At 46.1% G+C, this 17,531-nt stretch overlaps 1 protein-coding gene across 2 annotated transcripts in view; it reads left to right on the top strand.

The window, feature by feature from the left end:
• LMF1 (lipase maturation factor 1) overlaps positions 1–17,531 on the top strand; it is a 277,081-nt gene that overhangs the window by 62,737 nt on the left and 196,813 nt on the right. The window lies entirely within an intron of this gene.

The raw sequence follows: 17,531 nt of genomic DNA, 5'->3' as shown, positions 1-17,531 counted from the left end.
GTGAATATTTTGCCCGCATCACAAATTAAATTGGAGGAAAAAAAGCTTTGACTTGAAAGGTTTAGGCCTTAAAGATACGATCAAGCGAACGATGAGGTTCTTGGGAATTGTGGTTTAATAGCCTGGAGGGTGGGAGTCCAGATGGTAAGTCCCAAATTCTTGACCTACCTCAGTAGTTACTTTTGCTCCCCCGTGCTAGCAATCAGTTCATCGCTGTCGGAGATCCAAAGGGAAATCCAAAGAAACTTGGAAGAAAAAGGGAAGAGAAGAAGAATAATAATAACAACAATAGCAATAATAATAGTAGTAATAATAGTAATAGTGATGATATGCTGCTTTCGCTATTATTATCAGTGTTATGACTGCTGTTTCTTTTGTTAGTAGCATTATTTATTATTAATTATTATTAATTACTAATAATAACAATAACTACAGCACTAAGAATAAGAATAATAGACTGAGCCCAAGAGGGAAATTGAGGATCCACGTATTTGTTCAGATTCTAAAAGAATCTCACCCGTCCTCCCCAAAACTCAAGTGTGACAAGTCTGTAATTAAAATTTGGCCAGTAGAAAGTCATTAAGCTCTTTATCCTCTGATTTAAATAAATGTGAGGTCAGCTGTGTTTGCTCTTAGGCCTGATGTTTTGTAGGAAGCATAGCCATTTTAGTAGCGGTGGGTTGTATGACTGGCACGCTGCGTTGGCTTCTGCTTGGGGCACTTACGTTGGATGTTTGCACAGCTAAATGAGATTTTCTACCTTGGGGCTTTTCAACCTTTTTAGACTTGAGGCACCTCTTAGTAGATTTGAGACACCCCTTAGAAAATGCCTCCTCTTAGTTTTCACTTGTTTTTTGACTCCAGAAAAAGCCTGAAGCAATTCCTCTATTGCAGAGAACTTGGAAAGGCCACAACGGGGCAGGCTATTTTTTTTTTTTTTAACACTATGGATTGCTATGTGGAATCTCTTTTGGATATATCTCGTGAATCTTGTTTGTTCACTTGAGTGATCACATGGCCTGGACCTGTGTCGCGTTTGAAAGGATGTCAAGGTGCCCCAGGATGCTGTGGCACCCGGGTTGAGAATCGCTATCCTAGCCTACGACATTGCAGCAGACTTGGTTGAAAAGAAGTTGCGTGTTTTACGTGTGCGTGTGTGTGCACACTACCATTGATCGATCAGCCTTCGCTATGTGCTCATACCATATAAATTTTTCTTTCCCCAGTGTGTTGTTGTGCAATGCTACTGAATTTCATGCATTTTTTTTTTTGCACATGAGGGAAGACCGATTCTGGCAATCTGTTGACTTGAATCCAAATGCATACTGAGAACGGGCGACGCAGCCGAGCGTAAGGATTCAAGGGTTTGAGTTGTGCTTGTCATTTCTCCGAAATGCTGTAAAACCTCTGGTTGAAACTTTACCGTAGAAACGTAAACGCCGTTGAGCATGCAGGATAGGATGACTTCTGCTTTGTGACATCAATCTGTGTATAGTCACATAGAGTGGGACCAAATTAAAAGATGGATCAAAATCGACATTGGCTTGGCAGGCAACCTCTGTGCAGCTTTCAAGTCTACCTAATCTCACAACTAAGGGGGCTTGATGTGTGTGTGTGTGTGTGTGTGTGTGTGTGTGTAATCTCCACTGTGCTTTAAAAGATGGAAACTTGGGCTTTTGAGAGAGTTGTCTTTTGTAGACGGAAAGCTTTTGAAGTCTTATTTGGCACTGCCCGAGATCAGAGGGCGAGACAGCTCGTGGAAGGAGCTCTGTGCTGGCTCGAACAAAGATTGTCAGTACGTCCGTGACAAAGAAGACATTCTGGCCGGGGTGGGGATAGGTAAATGGATGAAAAAGTGATTGCAGCCTCGCAAGATCCACCCTGGGGAGCCTTCCTGTTGGTGATAGATGCGGGGGGAAAGTGTTGTTAGAAAAATGACTAGCGAAGAAGGCCGATACATAAGGGCTGATTTCTCCTCCTTCCTCTCCCTGTACTTAAAATGCCCAGGCTAGTTGCAGGCTCAAAGCTCGATCTCTGTGGAGCTGCACCTCACCTCCCTGAAGCTCGTATAGGCTAGATTTGCTGTCCCCAGCGCCGGTGCCCGTCGGCTGGCTGTGCCAGACCACTGTGCCTCTGCTTAAATCATAAGCAGTGCAGACAGAAGTTACAAAAGACTCTGTTTTGAAACGTCTTCATCTGACTCCTTATGCAACGAGGGGTCAGATTTTCACCCAATCCACTATTTTGCACATCCGTGCATTTCTGTTTGGGCACGGCTCTCGACTACTTACTGCGGCCAGATGGGGTGAAAATCGTCACTTCTGTCTGCACCCAAGCAGAGCAACTCACTGGCAGGTAGGCTAATTAGTGTTGCTCAGCAGCACTAATTGACCAGGTGTTGCACCATGGCAGCTGCTTCTAGTGCAGGAGGGAGCCAGCCTGGATCATCGTAGCCTGCGGATGGGGCTTGGTACTTGCAGACCTGGCTGGAGTCGCAGGTAAGAGAGGGTTGCGGGGTAATTTATAACACTTGCAGCATAACAGGTTCTGTACAAAGGCTTCAGTTTGGCTTGACTCGATCCCAGTGACTTCCAGCCACCGGAGACGGTGACCCTTGCTTCAGCAGAGCTTTTCCCCGTCCTTTTTGGGACACAAACTTGAAGCAAGTTGCAAAATGAAACAGTAGTGTAGTGACATCTGTTCCACCCAAAACTAACTCCAACCCATACAAATCATGGTGGGTTTTCAAGTGGTGGGAAGAGCAAAGAGGCACGATATTGGACTGAAGGTTTCTTAAATGGGTGGTAATCCGCTTTGTTCTCAGCAGGCAGACCACGGCTTGCATTTTTGCTTTGCTTTCCATAAGCTTTTAATAAAATATCTTCTGAGCCTGAAGTCGGTTTTGTGGCATCCTGCTGAGAAAATTCCTATGTAAAGAAGCCCTCGGCACCAGCCAGTTTGCAGGTCAGTCACTTGGTGCAAGTTGCTCTGCGTTTGGGAGGAAAAACAAATCATTTCTTAAATTTCTAGCAGTTTACCTACGAGCATTGGGACTTGGTTTCCAACTAAAACTGAAGCGATCCCAAGCGGTGATTTTTCTGTCGCCAGCATCCAGGACTGCCAGGAATGCAGAAATGGCCATCAAATCCATTAAAGATGTGAAGGGAAGTTGGACTCCTTTGTCTGTGTAATGAGACGCTAGACATTTGAGGTAGCCAGAAAGCAAACCTAATGGACACGCATACGTCGACGTGAGCTTGCCAATTCAGACCTTTGAATCCAGCTTGGGATTTTTCTTTCCAAGAAACAAATATGCCTCTCCCTTTTGCTGGGCATGCCGTTCACTTGCTAGCTCTGTCGAAGAAGCAGGTGTGAAAACCATCACCTCCTCTCTAAGGCTGTCATTGCAGCCAGCAGCTCTCTTCCACAAAACACAGCATCTTTCCTGTTTTGCACGAGGCTGGATGACTCCATCCTGGACGAGCAAGAAGCAGAACAATTTTTCAACTCTCCAAACAAGCCTGAAGGCATCTTCATGGATGTTCTTAAAAAAAATACACTCAAATTATCCTCTGTTAATTGTTTTGTCCCTAATGCACTTAGGGGCTCTGGTGGACCCACCACACTTGGTGGTTCTGGAAGTCTGGAAAGCACCAAAATACCCTGGGCTAGTTTTGCTTACAGCCACTGTTTTTAGTCCTGTCTCCTTGACAGGCCATGCATCATGGTGACCTTCCTTTCGGCCAAAGAGGGTTGGACTTGGTCCCCTTTGAAGAGCGCCATTACTGGGCTAAGCATGTTACTCAAGAGATATCTAACATCCCTCTTCTTAGTATGAGCCCCCTGAAATATTTCCATTGACTTTCTGCCCCAAATGTGTGGTCGTGATCTTCTTCCCCTACATGGCAGAGTACTATGTCAGCCCTTCAGAGCCTGTTATATCATTGCAGCGGCTCTCTACAGCTGTATCGCCAGTATTGCTGGGATGGGACTGAAAGCCGTGTCCTAAAAATGCAGTTCTTTAAAGCCAGCTTGTCACCAGCTGTTTCCCTTGTTTTAAGGGTCTTTGAACCTAGGCTTAATTTAAAACAAATAAAGCCATACTTTCCCCACTAGGCCAGAAGCTGCCGTAGTGATGGGCTGTTTCGGGTCATATCGGGCACATCACATACCCTTACAAAGAGAGAGTAAGACAGAACAAGGAACTGGGTAGCCTGTTCTCAGTGATGACAGGACAAGGAGCAATGGGCTCAAGTTGCAGCAAGGGAAGTTGAGGTTGGATATTAGGAAGAAGTTTCTTACTAGGGGGGTAGTAAAACACTGGAACAGGTTACCTGGAGCAGTTGTGGGTGTCCATCCTTGGAGGTTTTGAAGACCCGGGTAGACTGGGATGATGCAGTTGGGGCTGGTCCTGCTTGGAGCAGGGGGTTGGACTAGATGTGACCTCCTGAGCTCCCTTCAACCTGAATTTTCTATGATTTTGCCTTTGGCTGCACAGGTACCATTGGTTCTGTGCGTCTTAGGTAGATGAAGATTACCATGAGGCTGGTTAACATATTTCTGTCGTAGGTTTTTTTGCAAAAGGGTCTTTTTTTTATGGACATGTTTTATGTATGTTTCTTTGGGATACTGAAAACCAGCATTTTCCCAGCACTTGCATCTAAAAATTGAATATTTCCAAGGGCCTGGTTGCCTTGCTAATGACTTTAGAACCACCTGATTTAAAAAGTAAAATGTGGGTCCCAATAGTGATAATCTACACTAACAATCTTCACTCAGCCCAAACTCCCCGTAAAGTCGCTCAGACTTAAGTTAGTGCAAGGCCTAGTGAACCCAGGTCTGTGCTTACACACACCTTCCATAATTAGTAAAATCTGGGAGAAAAGGTTTGAACCACCTGCTGCAAAAGATGGCTGTGGCCATATAAAACCGCATGATGGCCCTTTTGCTGCTTCATTACTAATATTTTATTGCATGTTGGCTGCATGCAGTACTTCCAAAGCTGACTGGAAGACTTTGGTGCCCACGCTGGGATTTTCAAAGGAGCCCATGGCAGTTTGATGACCAAGTTCCCTTGACGTGGAAGCTGTATTTAGGACCTGCCGTTAACTTCTTTTGTGAATGCGCGGCTCACCCCCCCAGCTGCCTTTGAGGAGCCTAGATTCAAAGGGACTCGTCGGTGTGTCTCAGATGGGGGATTCGGAGAAGTTCAAAGCCGCTCTCAGGATTAAATATGGTCTCTAGAACTGGAGTATGGTTTTTACAGTAGTTTCAGGCATTTTAAGCAACCACATGGGAAATAGGGTTGAAGGCTCCCAACCCATGCAAGTTTTATGACAATTTAAATTTCCTGTGCTTTTCTTTTATAATCGCAGAATGATAACTATTTCAGTGGCCGGGCAGCATGGTTTACCCATTAGCCTTTCGTGAGCAGGCAGGGTCTCCACTATTAATGTTTCCTATGTGCAGGAACGTGGTGCTGGCAGAGCCTTCATGAGACTCTTTGGGCTCCATGGAGCTGCCCCATGACATCAAACAGCCTCATCTCATGGCATGCTGGGTATCTTCCACCAGGTCAGTCCACTGCATTGCAGGATTAGTCCCAGACATAGTGATTCTTTTAATTGGTATGGTGCAGCTGGTCTGTTTTCATTGCTTTTTGGCTGTGTTGCTAGTATTTTCTTGCTACAGGGAATCTCATGGTGACTCTATTTACGTGTGTGTGTGTATATAATATATGTGTACACATATATATAAATAGATACATATATCTGTGTGTATCTATGTGTACACACAAACATGTATAAATAGATTTAGATGTAAGGCCATAAAAGGATTGATAGCAGAGAGACTTACGCTGGGAGAAGTATCCCAGTAGAAATTCACTCCATGAAAACCTCCGAATAGCGGCTTGTGAGCAGCCCCCAGCTCCTTTCCTCCTCTCCACTAGTTTTTTTGGCTTTCACAGGGGAGATGTTTCTGCTCAGACCCGGAATAGGCCCTGTTACATACACTTATATATTCCGGGTGCCAAGAATATAAGCAAACGTTCAGTCTGCGAGAGACTCGCTGCGCCTGGGGCTTCCTGTGCTTTCGAACCCCTCCAAGGCCAATCTTGGTACAAGTCTTAAAACTTTTGAGAGCTGCAGTCTCCGAAGAAGTGTGCGTGTTTCCCTGCCACTGCCATTATACGCGTAGTGTGAACCATGCACCTGGCACTGTGCAGTACGTGCGTGTGAAGATGGTGCGTAATGTAATTGCACGTCAGTCTAAGGGGCAGATGCTTTTTTTTCTTAATGGTGCTTAGAAAATGCACCCCTCTCAATTTGCACAGTTCTTTACAGGGTCCTTACTGCATCTCCCTATTGTCTCTGGTATTGATGCTTTCAAATTCACGATGCAGTCACATAACGTGGTTTTGCATTTTTGGTTTTGCAAATTGATTATTACCACGTTTGTTTCCTGATTTTGCTTTTGAAAAGGGGAACCTGGTTCTGTTTGTGCTTTTGCTCTTCCCTGAACGGCATAATACGTTCAGCGTTCGGAGACCCGTTTGCTGTAGCGCTTAATGGAAAATGCCATGCATTTTAAAAGGCCTTTTTTATATTTGAGTTATCTCCGTGCTGTTTCTCATTGTCATCTGGAGAGTAATAACTCTCCAGTTATTTTTAGAGAGAGCTCTCAGCAAAATAGATGTTGCCCCTAGAGTCATTTTCTGTGTCTTGGTTGTTGATATAAGTAGCAGGCATCTTCGAGGGAAAGATGGAAAGGTCATTAAAAGAGGGAACTAATCCAAGCAAGTGGAAATCAGTGATTGATGATACCTTTAGCGTTTCGGTGCCCAAACACATGTACGTTTCCTTCTTGGCTGGGATAATGAGGCTGACAGGCCCTGTAATGGAAGTTTAACGCGTGAAACCAAAGTTTCCTCTTGGACCACATGTGCACCTGTTTGAATGCAATCTTTGATTTCTGCACTAATCCAGGCAGGAGCTGAAACATATGCACAAACGTGGAATGAAAAGAGCTTTCCCAGGGGTGGGATTGGAGGAGATTACTTGTTACAAAAAATAAAAGTTAGAATTTCCTCTCTGGTTATGCAGATCTTCCTCTTACCGACTGATATAACATGTCATCTTCCAAACGAACAGCGTTCCCTCCGGCAGGCTGGGTATTTCTCATCTCATGATGGATTTCGGATACGTCATATGAAGCGTAGGGGGCTCTTTTTTTAAACAACCATGTATAGTCGCATCTGTTCCACGAAGCCGGGGTGGGGGATCCCGGCTGAGAGGTGTTTCCTTTTCTACTGTGGGCAAGGGCCTGTGGTTGGATGGCGTGAGAAATGTAATAGTTGGGTTCAGACCCTGAATATTCATGCTTACAGGACAGTTAATGGGCTGGGACGAGTGCATGAGAAGGAGCTTGCTTCGCAGGTGGGATGGTCGGTCGTCACCTTGCAGCCAATAGCTCTATAGAGCCCTAAAGAGGAGGGAAAAGCTGAGGCAGCAACCCCCCTTTCTATTCCTGCAAGGATTTAGCTAAGCTCGACTCTTTACCCATTCTGCAGTCCTCCTCCCTTCCCCACCCCATGCCCCAAAACTGGCTTTATGGGAGACCCGGGTGCAACGGATGGTGCCCGCTGGAGGTGAGCTGCTGGGGCCAGGTGGATGCACAGAGGTGGCGGGTCCTTGGTTTCCAACAAGCCCGTTTTCTCTTCCAGTCCATCCTGTTCACCTGCTTTTCCCATGCCACGTTTCAGTGCCGACTCCAGTAACCACGCGACTCGTGTAAGCACGCAGGCGACTCTCACGCAACGTGACTCATGTAAGCACGCGACTCTCACGCATGTGAGCACTTAAGCCCCAGACCAAAGCAAATGTCAATGAACCTAGATCCGTGGCAGCTTTTTTGTATCAGTAATTGCAAAGAGCAGCTAGGCCAGTTTGGTGCAACTAATCCTGATGGAAGTTAGACCTTTGTAACTGTAGCGCTGAATATCCCGGTTCCTTAGGGTCAGAGCATATGAACCACGTGCTGTGGTGCTTCCTCTAATGACTTCATCCCCCATCTTTAATAGCGTCCTACAGGCAAAATGCTGATGCTACAACAAGGCTGACTAATGGGAAAGAGGACCTAGAGGAGACAGTTTTTTCTGCTTTTTTAGAAAAGTTGAGCCACGTGTGGCCCTAAATACATGGAGCTTGGTGTGGCAATGGTGCATATTTTTACTTAACGCTGGAGTATCCTATTAGGACCAATACCAACCTCTGGTTTCTTTACTATTCACTCCATCCAGGAAGAGCTCATTCCAACCAGCATGCACTGACTGCAGATGCTTCCTCAGCCTGACGTAGGATATTTATACCTGAAAGCTTGCAAAGACGAATTTTTCCAACTATTTGAGTTGGTCTAATAAAAGGTTTACGCAAAGAAGACACTAAGCTCATTTCAGCCTCCTAACAGCCGGCACGTTGACAGCTTCAGAGCTTTTCCCGCATATGTCTATGGAGCACTCATCTGCTCTCCTGTTTCAGCAATGGAAAGGACATGAACATGAAGCCCCATGGAGTATCAGAGGTTAAGATGAGCAGCCCTGGCCTCACCATAGCATGATTTTATAGATTCATAGATGTTAGGGGCTGGAAGGGACCGTACAGATCATGCATTTATCCTAAAACCCCAGTTTTCAGCCCTTTCTTCTGGTGGTTGCTCAGAAGCTTTCAAAGAGACGAGTTGTATTTGCAAAGTCTTCGAATGAAGAGTCTCAGAAGGGCACCCGTGGCATAGATCTCCTTTGAGGTAGCCTGGTTTGGTTGGGAAGGGGCTGTTTGGTGGTTTTACAGAAGACAGTGCAAAAAATTCAAAGTAAAAATTTTAAAAAAATCACTCCCTACACATTTGCAAGTGGGTAAGTAATGCACTCTCGGTTTGCTTGCTGGGGTTTGATTGGCAGCAGCTGCTAGGCTGATCTCAAATATTGCCGGCTTTTTAAAAGCATAATTACTTGATTCACTCTACATGTTTGATGTTCCTAACAACCCATTAGCACGGGGTGTAAAGATGGATGCTTCTTAGGAGTCTGCAGTGGCAACAGACGATCAGTCCCTTTGTGTGAGCGAGCAGCTTATTAGGAAACAAGTAATAAAAACAGACATTTATACAATTGATTTGCTGAGCGAGTGCTCCGTGACTTGAAGTTTGCATCGGTTTAACGAAGGCTGCCTGTCGCTTTGGCTTCTAAAGCTTGGGAGGATGCAAAACGGCACGGTGGCTTCCACGTGCACCTCAAACAGGTGGTTTGCAGGAATCCGCGTGACCTCCATTGAGTTCAGATCTCTGAAAGGGAACCAGAGATGTCGGTGGCGGGCCGAAAAAAAGTAGCTTTTAGTATTAGCGGTGCACTTTCTTCCTCTTCAGCCACCGATGTGATCTGTCATTTAAGAAGAACAGCAGACATAATGAAGGAAGTTTTTTTGTTGTTAGTCCTGTGTCTTGTAAGACTGAGTACATTCTTGCCCCCCCCCCCTGTTGTGTTAGGTTTCGAGGTCTCCTAATTACGCCCGTGACTTTTTTTTTTTATAACTATTTATCAGCTGTTAGAGCTGGTTTCCTGCTGGAGAAGAAAAGAGCACAAAAGGAACCACTGTTAAGCTGGGACCATACAGCATATCTTCTGATTAACCAGTGCTAAAAGCAGTGTGGAAATTTTGGGATCCATTATGGCGTGTGTTCATCCTATAAAAATGAGAAGCGGGCTCTTAATGCCTTTAGATTTCCTAGGCTACGTGTGAATGACCCTCGGATCCGCTAGGCTCGCACTGGGATCCTTTGCTTGAAAACCAAGGCAAATTTTCTTACTTTTGCATGTCCACGTTGCTGTTGGATGTTAGCAAATCACGTGGCCTCTGCAACCCTCCAGGTGAGCTGCCAGCCTCGGCAGGCAGCAGATTCATTGATATGTTTCTTAGCAGAAGCTGCTTTGGAGCAAGGGTTCTCTCCAAACGGCCTTTTATGCTCAAAAAGCTGAAGGAAAGGCACCCACCATGTCAGTTTGCAAGAGTAGCAAGCTGTCTCTGTTGCAGAAGAAAGCAGGTTTCAGATGTGGTATCCTTTAGAAAGACCTTTCAGCCTTTGGGGTGTTCTGGAATTTAATGCAAACATTTGAATCATAGAAAATTCGGGTTGCACGGGACCTCAGGAGGTCACATCTAGTCCAACTCCCTGCTCAAGGCAGGACCAGCCCCAACTACATCATCCCAGCCAGGACTTTGTCTACCTGGGTCTTAAAAACCTCCAAGGATGGAGACTTCACCACCTCTTGCATTGTAGTGATGCAATGAATTCCCTGCTCCCGTGTGTTGGGTTCCCAGCATGGACTCTCGCTCTATCAAATGCTTTTTTTTGCAAAGAGACTTCTTCGCCAACCTCTGTGCAGCGGAGGGGATGATAGGGCACCTGAAAGTGAGCCGGGTCGCTGCTTTCCTGCCAGCTTCTGTTGCCTGCATTTTGTCCCGTTAGAACAGAAGTGGGCAAAATGGCAGATCCGGCCCGTGGCAGGACTCTATTTCCCAGCAGGCCCTGCCTGCATTGCTTTGGCAGCTCTCCACGGAGACCCCAGTTGCAATGGGGCCATGATAGCATGGGCCCAGGGTCTCCATGAAGATTGACCCAAGTGGTGCGCTGGCAGGGGCCGGGATCTTGCATGGGTGATGGTGCAGGCTGGAGCCGGAGCAGAGCCGCGATCTGCTGCCTGCACGCCCCTGGGGCAGGGGATCACGACTCTGCCCCGTCACTGCTGCAAGATCCCGGTCCTGGAGCAGGTCCCTGCACAGCCACGCGCCACTTGGCCAGTCTCCATAGAGCCACTAGGCCATCATGGGCAGGGCAATGTGGGCAGGGGCTGCTAGGAAATGCAGTCTGCCACAGACCCGATTCAGGCCCATCCTCACTTTAGAGCATATTGTTGGCTTCCAGGGGTTCATGCTGCCCTATATCACTTATGGGACTCGGACAAACTCTAATGCATAACATAAGCCTTCACATTTAGGTTTATGCTAACGTAGGATAACGTCCTGTGCATATCCTATTAATGGCTACATTTCCATGTTTTAACGTCCTGTGCATATCCTATTAATGGCTAAATTTCCATGAATCAAAGGTTTATACCTTGGCCATCTCCTTTCTTACTGGGATCAGCTCACAATACCTCCTTAGCCAGGGGGGCATTTAAAAACCTGGCTTTGCTGAGGTGCTTTGAGGATGTAGGACAAGGTAAGTGGTTTTAACGTGGTTAATTTTTTAAGAGTTTCTTGAACAGGAGGAATCTCAATAAATGGTGCTGCTATAGATACAGTTTGCCACGCTAGGGGACAGGTGCAAGAACCACGGGGATAATCTACAAATAGGGAAACGTGGAGTGAACATGGAGTTAAGGTAAGACCATGTCTTGAGAAGGATCCTAACCATATGAATAAGTTAGCAGGGAAGGTGAGTGCAGCAAAGGGTGGAAGCAAGTCAGAGACATTTTGATTAGTTTCTGGGGGAAAGGATTGAGGGGAAGGGTGATAAAACGGGAATGGGATTTAAAGCGCGTTATGGCTTTCATGCAGAGCAAGGAAATTCAGGTTTAAAGCTGCCGATCACTTGCTTGCGCTCACAGGTGTCCTGGTTCAGGGAGCTCTGCGGTACCTGCATGCAAATTAATTGATGCCAAGTGCCTTATTGAGCACGGCTCGCCTTCAGGTACTCCGGTGTTATTAAATGGAAATGGAAATTGGACAGGGAGACCATTTGAGAGTTTGGGAGGTATCGGGGTTTCCTCCAGAAGGTGCAATCCACCTTTCTCTCTGAAGTCTCCGGGTCTCGGCATAGGCAGGTGAACTGGAGTCTGGACAACGATTGCACGTTGGCAGGAGCCTTTAAGGGTCCTTCTGAATTGTTGAGCTAGCGAATGCAGAAGGGGCTGAGCTGCAAGGAAAGGATGAGCCAAAGGCTTAAAGATCCCCGACCGAAATGAGAACGAAGGTTTCAGGGGGGCATCATCTACTTAAGAGCCACCTTCCTACCTGCAGATGTTTTGCTTGCTGCTGTTACACCGTGCACCTGTCACTAGGGAAGAAATCAGGGTTAGGGGTTGTATTATTAGCAGTATTATTCTTTGCTGATTTGACAGTCCGGTGTGCAGAGCCACTTTTATTCTTTTATTTATACACAAGGCACTGGCATAAGGAGGCATCCTCCTTGGGTGATTGGATGTCATCTTAAGGTGATTTGAGTGCCTCATTTTGCTCTCGGGCCGTGGCCTAAAACTCTCCAGGCTGAGATGAAGACGTAACCTCACCTGCATGGGGGGCAAGGCTAAGGGGTGACTCCAAGAAGGCTCTCAAAGAAGCCTGTTTAGTCTTCCCCAAGTCTTGGTCCAGTCCAATGCACATTCTCTCCAAAGACCAAGGTTATGACCATTTTGCTATGGAGGATGGAGCAATTTCTGCCGTCGGCCCTCATGAATCACCCAGACGCCTTCAGAGCCCTTCTGTTCTTCAGGTGCCGCATTTCGTGATTACAATGCTTGTCTGGGATACGGAGGACGGACACAATCTGTTCAACCCTCATTTCCTTGTCTTTAATTCGGGGCAGATGTGCTTTCCTTCTCCATTTACTGTTCACATCCTTTGGGGCAGGGCCTGCCTCTTTTATACGTGTACTGGACCGCAGTGGTGGGCACTACTGCTCTATTGCTACTAAGAAATGTATTTTCATAGCAACCCCCTCCTGTTTTAGAAGACTGGAGCCCATACACACAGTTTAACCTAATAGGGAGGATCGCTGTGCGGCGACGTTATGTCTTTCCCAGGAGCTGACGTCTCTGCATCTGCTGTGCTGCTGGCAGGCGCGGACTCTGGTACGGCAAGAAATCCAGTTCCTGCAGAGCTGGGTCTTGGCCTCCACTTGCCTGGACGTGCCTGGTGCTGTTCTCCGTGCACTCCACAACCCTGCGGCTCATGCTGTCGTTGGCTGGCCTCTTTCTCTGGAAAAATTTCTCACTGCTCTGAATATGGGCACGGGGCCATCGGTGGTAGCAATGACGTGAGTGCTAGCATGCACCAGGCTCCAGGGGCATTAAGGGCTGTGTAGTCTCACTTGGATGCAGCCTACGTGGTAGGTAGCAATGGCGAGGGATCTTTCCAGCAACTCTTTCTTCTGCGTGCTCTGCTTTTTTTCCGTCGAGTACCTCGTGCCAACGGCAGCCCCGCTCCCTTCAGATCCCTCCTCCAAGACGCTGTCTCCACCCCAGCCTTCAACCTATTAATAAAGGGACTGGATAGAAAAGTCCACCCTGCTATTCCTGCGGCCACCCACGTAACCTAATTTTCATGTGCCAGCGTAAACCAATTGCACACACAAGTTACGCGAGGCTGGCTTTGAAAACCGGCTCTTTCCTTATCAGTAGCTCGTTTTAGAACAGCGATTGGCCTGTTATGCAGAAAAGTCCACTTGAATGGAGTCACCCTTTGCCAAGCATAATCCATATTATTCAAGCACATGATCTTGATAGTAGACAAAGCTCCTATTTTTTCTTTCCGCATTTCACATGTGGCATGTATGGGCTGAAAACCCCAGAGCTTTAACTTTGCTACTTGGAGCTGTGCAAGTATAACTCCTACAAAGGGAAATCACCACGATGGATTACAGAACAGTAGAGTCCCTTAGAAATTTTTGGCAGACAAGGGCTTACAAAATAATGAAAGGTTCTCTGGTGTTTGAAGTAGACAAGAAAGGCGTGTTTTTCTATTGTAATGGTCTTTTAAAAGAGAGATCATTTAAGTCAGTTATCTCAAAGAATGAGAGATTGCAAAAAGGCCTGGAGAATTATTAGAAACTAATTCTTCCATTGAGCTGTCACCATTTCTTCTACTAAAAATATGTTGCTTTCCCTTTTTATAGCCAGACTGGTTTTGTTTTTTTTTCTTTTAATTGAAGGGATTCAGTCTTTCCAGACTCTTCTTCAATCCTGCGTTTTCTTTACCTTCTTCAAACAGATTAAATGTCTGCTTTAACTGAATGGCAGCAAATTGTTTTAAAAGTCCCCTGATCGTGTTAAACCAGTGATTCTTACAGCACCCAGGGGTGCTTTGAGATCCTTTCAAGGGTGCCGTGGGATTGCCACACGATGTTAGGTGTGCAAACACGGTGCGCAAGATTAAACCTAAAGATTTCAAATAGGAATCTATATCGTGTTAAAAACATTTTGACTTGTGGACTTTCTGAGTTCTTTGCAACAAAAGAAATCCTCTTTTATTTTTCGGTGTTGAAAAATGAGGGAGAATTAAGAGCTGGCATTTTCCAAGTTTTCAGACTCCCGGCTCTCCTTGGTCAACGGTGAGACCCACCATGCCAAGCGTTTCCGATGGTCGTTGTTTCGTTTTCTGCTTTTCGCTTGCATCCTGTGGGAAGTGTCCTGCCGTGGGTGGCAGTTCTTTAAAGGTGACTGGCAAGGACGGGGATGGGCTCCACGAATAAGCGAGCAGAGCTATCTGGCAAAAATAATGAAGACTTTGAAGCCGGCAGTATCTGGGTGCCCCTAGTGAAATCGTATTAGATGTAATGTGATAAACGCTGGAATGCAGCAGATCCTTGTAAATACCGACATTAAAAAAGAAGAAAAAAATCAAACGGATGTAGTTGTCATCTCATTGACAAGCATGCCCTGATCCTGGCCATTATGGCTCTGAAATGGAGAATAATTATTCTAATTTGTTTTATTACATTAGCGTGGGTAGGAGGGAAGAAAGGGAGCTTTCTTTTATGGCTTTATCATTATTCATACAAGAACTCAAAAGGGACAGACTTCTGACTCTAGCACTAGGGCTTCATGGGAATTTTTGGAAAATGATGTCTACAATGTTCTGACCTTTGACCTTCCAGCTGCAGCCCTCCTCCTCTCGGTAGGGATCCCACACTTGACTCCGTAGCAACCTTCTTTGTCCCTCTGATCTCTCTCCATTTGTCTAGTAATAGCCCTTGGCAGGAAGACTTGTTGTTCCTTCAGTGGCTTAAAAAGGCATGGAGCCGTTAATGCCAAGTACTTTTCAAAATCCTTTTCACCCACTCCTTACAGCCAGTCTTCAAAGTCAATCAAATGCTGATGCAGTCATGGTAGTTTTTCAAAAGATCTTTCTGGTAGCAAGGGGGACGCCCCCGACTCCCCCCCAGCAACAAATAAAACAGAGCAGAAAGCAACTTATCTTTCCCAAACGCGCTGTTCGGCCCCTCTGCCTTTCCGCTAGGCAGTGGCAACGCTTTTCTTTCGTATTTTGTGGCAGCTCTGTTTTCGAGTTTTGCATTTGATCGTGTTGCATTCGACTTTTGCATTTGTTACATGTTGAAACAAATGTAAAATAAAGGGCAGATTTTGCAACTTGGAGGCAAGGAGGGACTGAGCCGTCTGGGCAGACATGCATTTGCTTGTCTTGCTGGTGTCTCACCATCTTGTCCTATCGCGGCAGTGTGGAGGGATTGCTTTTATTTCGTCTCCATTGCAATGACCAGGCCAAAAAATTGAGTCTCAAGCTCCTATTTGCTCATTGCATCACGGTGTCGGTACATCTTGGAGTTTGGGCCAAGTGAGGCTTTAAAACCTCTCTGTGCCATTACTGTCCTGCTTTCTGACAGCTTTGACATCCTTAAACTCTGACACAGCTTCATAAGCAGCCAGTCTTGGGAGCACCGAATGCAAGCGGAAACGAGACCATTTGACCGGCGTCGTAGCCCGTAAATCGTTGGGCTTCGGAGAAAGCTGCTAAAACTCTGTCCTGCAGCCTGCTGAGGTTGGCAAATGGGCAATCCCATGCACTGGCATTGGCATTGGCTTGAGACTGGACATGGCTAATTCTGGGCTCTTGAACTCCTTGATGCTCCAGTCAATGCTAGAATGGGACCAACCCCATTTGGCTATGAACACTGTATTCAAAACTGATTATTTAATAGATGTCCTAGACATTAGGGCTGGGAAGGGATCATCGGGTCCAGTCCCCTGCCCAATGGGCAGGAAGTCAGCTGGGGTCAAATGATCCCAGGATCTGCATATGCTGGCATGGAAGTACTAGACTAGTTACAGCCAGCAGCTGTTTATGTCCCGTGATGGTCTTTACAAAATGGCAAAAGGATGCTTGATGCTTATAAGCCAGAGCTTTTCCTAACAGGGTAATAACTGACAGTTTTACAAAGCCTAATATCTGTACAATGCTGTCAGGTTTTTTTCTCCTTTTTAAAAAAAATAAAATCATTAAAGGTTCTTAAAATACCCCTCTGCAATGTTTGCAATGCAAGCGGTGCTCTTTGTGCTGTGTGGTGGAACTGGAAAATAGGCTGGCGGGAACCAGAGGTGATACCAATTTTGCACTCAGAATCCAAATCTGAATGAGCAGCAAAAGGGGAACGTAGAGCCAAGCCAACGAAACGTGTATTTGTGCACTGGAAACAAGCCCTTTTGTCTCGGGAGCTGCGCAGATTATAATCCACCTGGTCCGATCCGAGTGCCCTGGCATCCATCCAGGACGTGAAGTCAGTGGGAGAGCTATTCAGGTACCGAAGTGCTGCAGCAGAATCGGAACCAGTGCTAGGCCCGTAGACATATGAAAAGGTTTCCAACCCCTTTATGTGGTATTGAGGTAGAGGAGAGGCTCGTGGAGAACTTGTTCAGGTTTCCCCCTGCTCAGCTCTGCTGACTTGTTCATGGGAGCTAAACAATTTGGTTGTTAGAGAGCATATTAGGAAAATAATTCAATGGAATTTAGAGCAAGAGTTTATTAGCAGAGGAAGTGTTAAAAGTATGCTACATGGTATCATGTAAAGCACCCTTCATCTGATGAGTGTTGTTAAAAAGCGTTGAATACTGAATCAGAATGAAACATTTCTGGGTTTTCTGTCTTCGAAATGCAAGGGCATCACTGGAACAGATAGCAAGAAAGGTTTGGAAACTGCATCTGAAAACACAGCTGGGTCAAATAACAAGCAAATAGCAAGCAAATTATCCCATGCAGACCGTAAGAGCTAGGCATGAATCAATCAGCACAAATGCATAATGAGCACAGGGCGAGGAATTCTGCGCTGCATGCTGGGGTTCGTTAGCTATTAACCTGGCAGGAAGAACCCAGCATATACTCACGTACCTGTGCATGGGCCCATGTGTGTGGAAAAACATAGCACGTCAGGTCCCGTTTCCAGCCCCAGCCCCAATACACATGAAAAAGATAGGAGTCAGGACCCTAAAATTAATCAGATTAAGAAAATAGTCAGGAGCTTTTTATATATTTTTTTTGCCTTGTAGTTTTTGGAGTCTTCAGGATTCTCCTTTTCAAGCTTTTCTCTGCAGCATTAGAGCCTAGATGCTTCCTACTTCTACGAGGCTGTTGAGTTGCTCACCTGTTATCACGATGCAAGGCGCTGGGGTTTCAAGGAAACTGCACGAAACTCGTGATCAAAGTGAGATGACAGCACTAGCAGAGATTGGAGACCCATTGTGGTCA

This window comes from Alligator sinensis, unplaced genomic scaffold (genome assembly GCF_000455745.1).
Source record: "Alligator sinensis unplaced genomic scaffold, ASM45574v1 scaffold1283_1, whole genome shotgun sequence".
Classification (NCBI taxonomy): Eukaryota; Metazoa; Chordata; order Crocodylia; family Alligatoridae; genus Alligator; species Alligator sinensis.
Note: the sequence above shows the minus strand (reverse complement) of the source record. Positions and strands in the feature narration are given on the sequence as shown.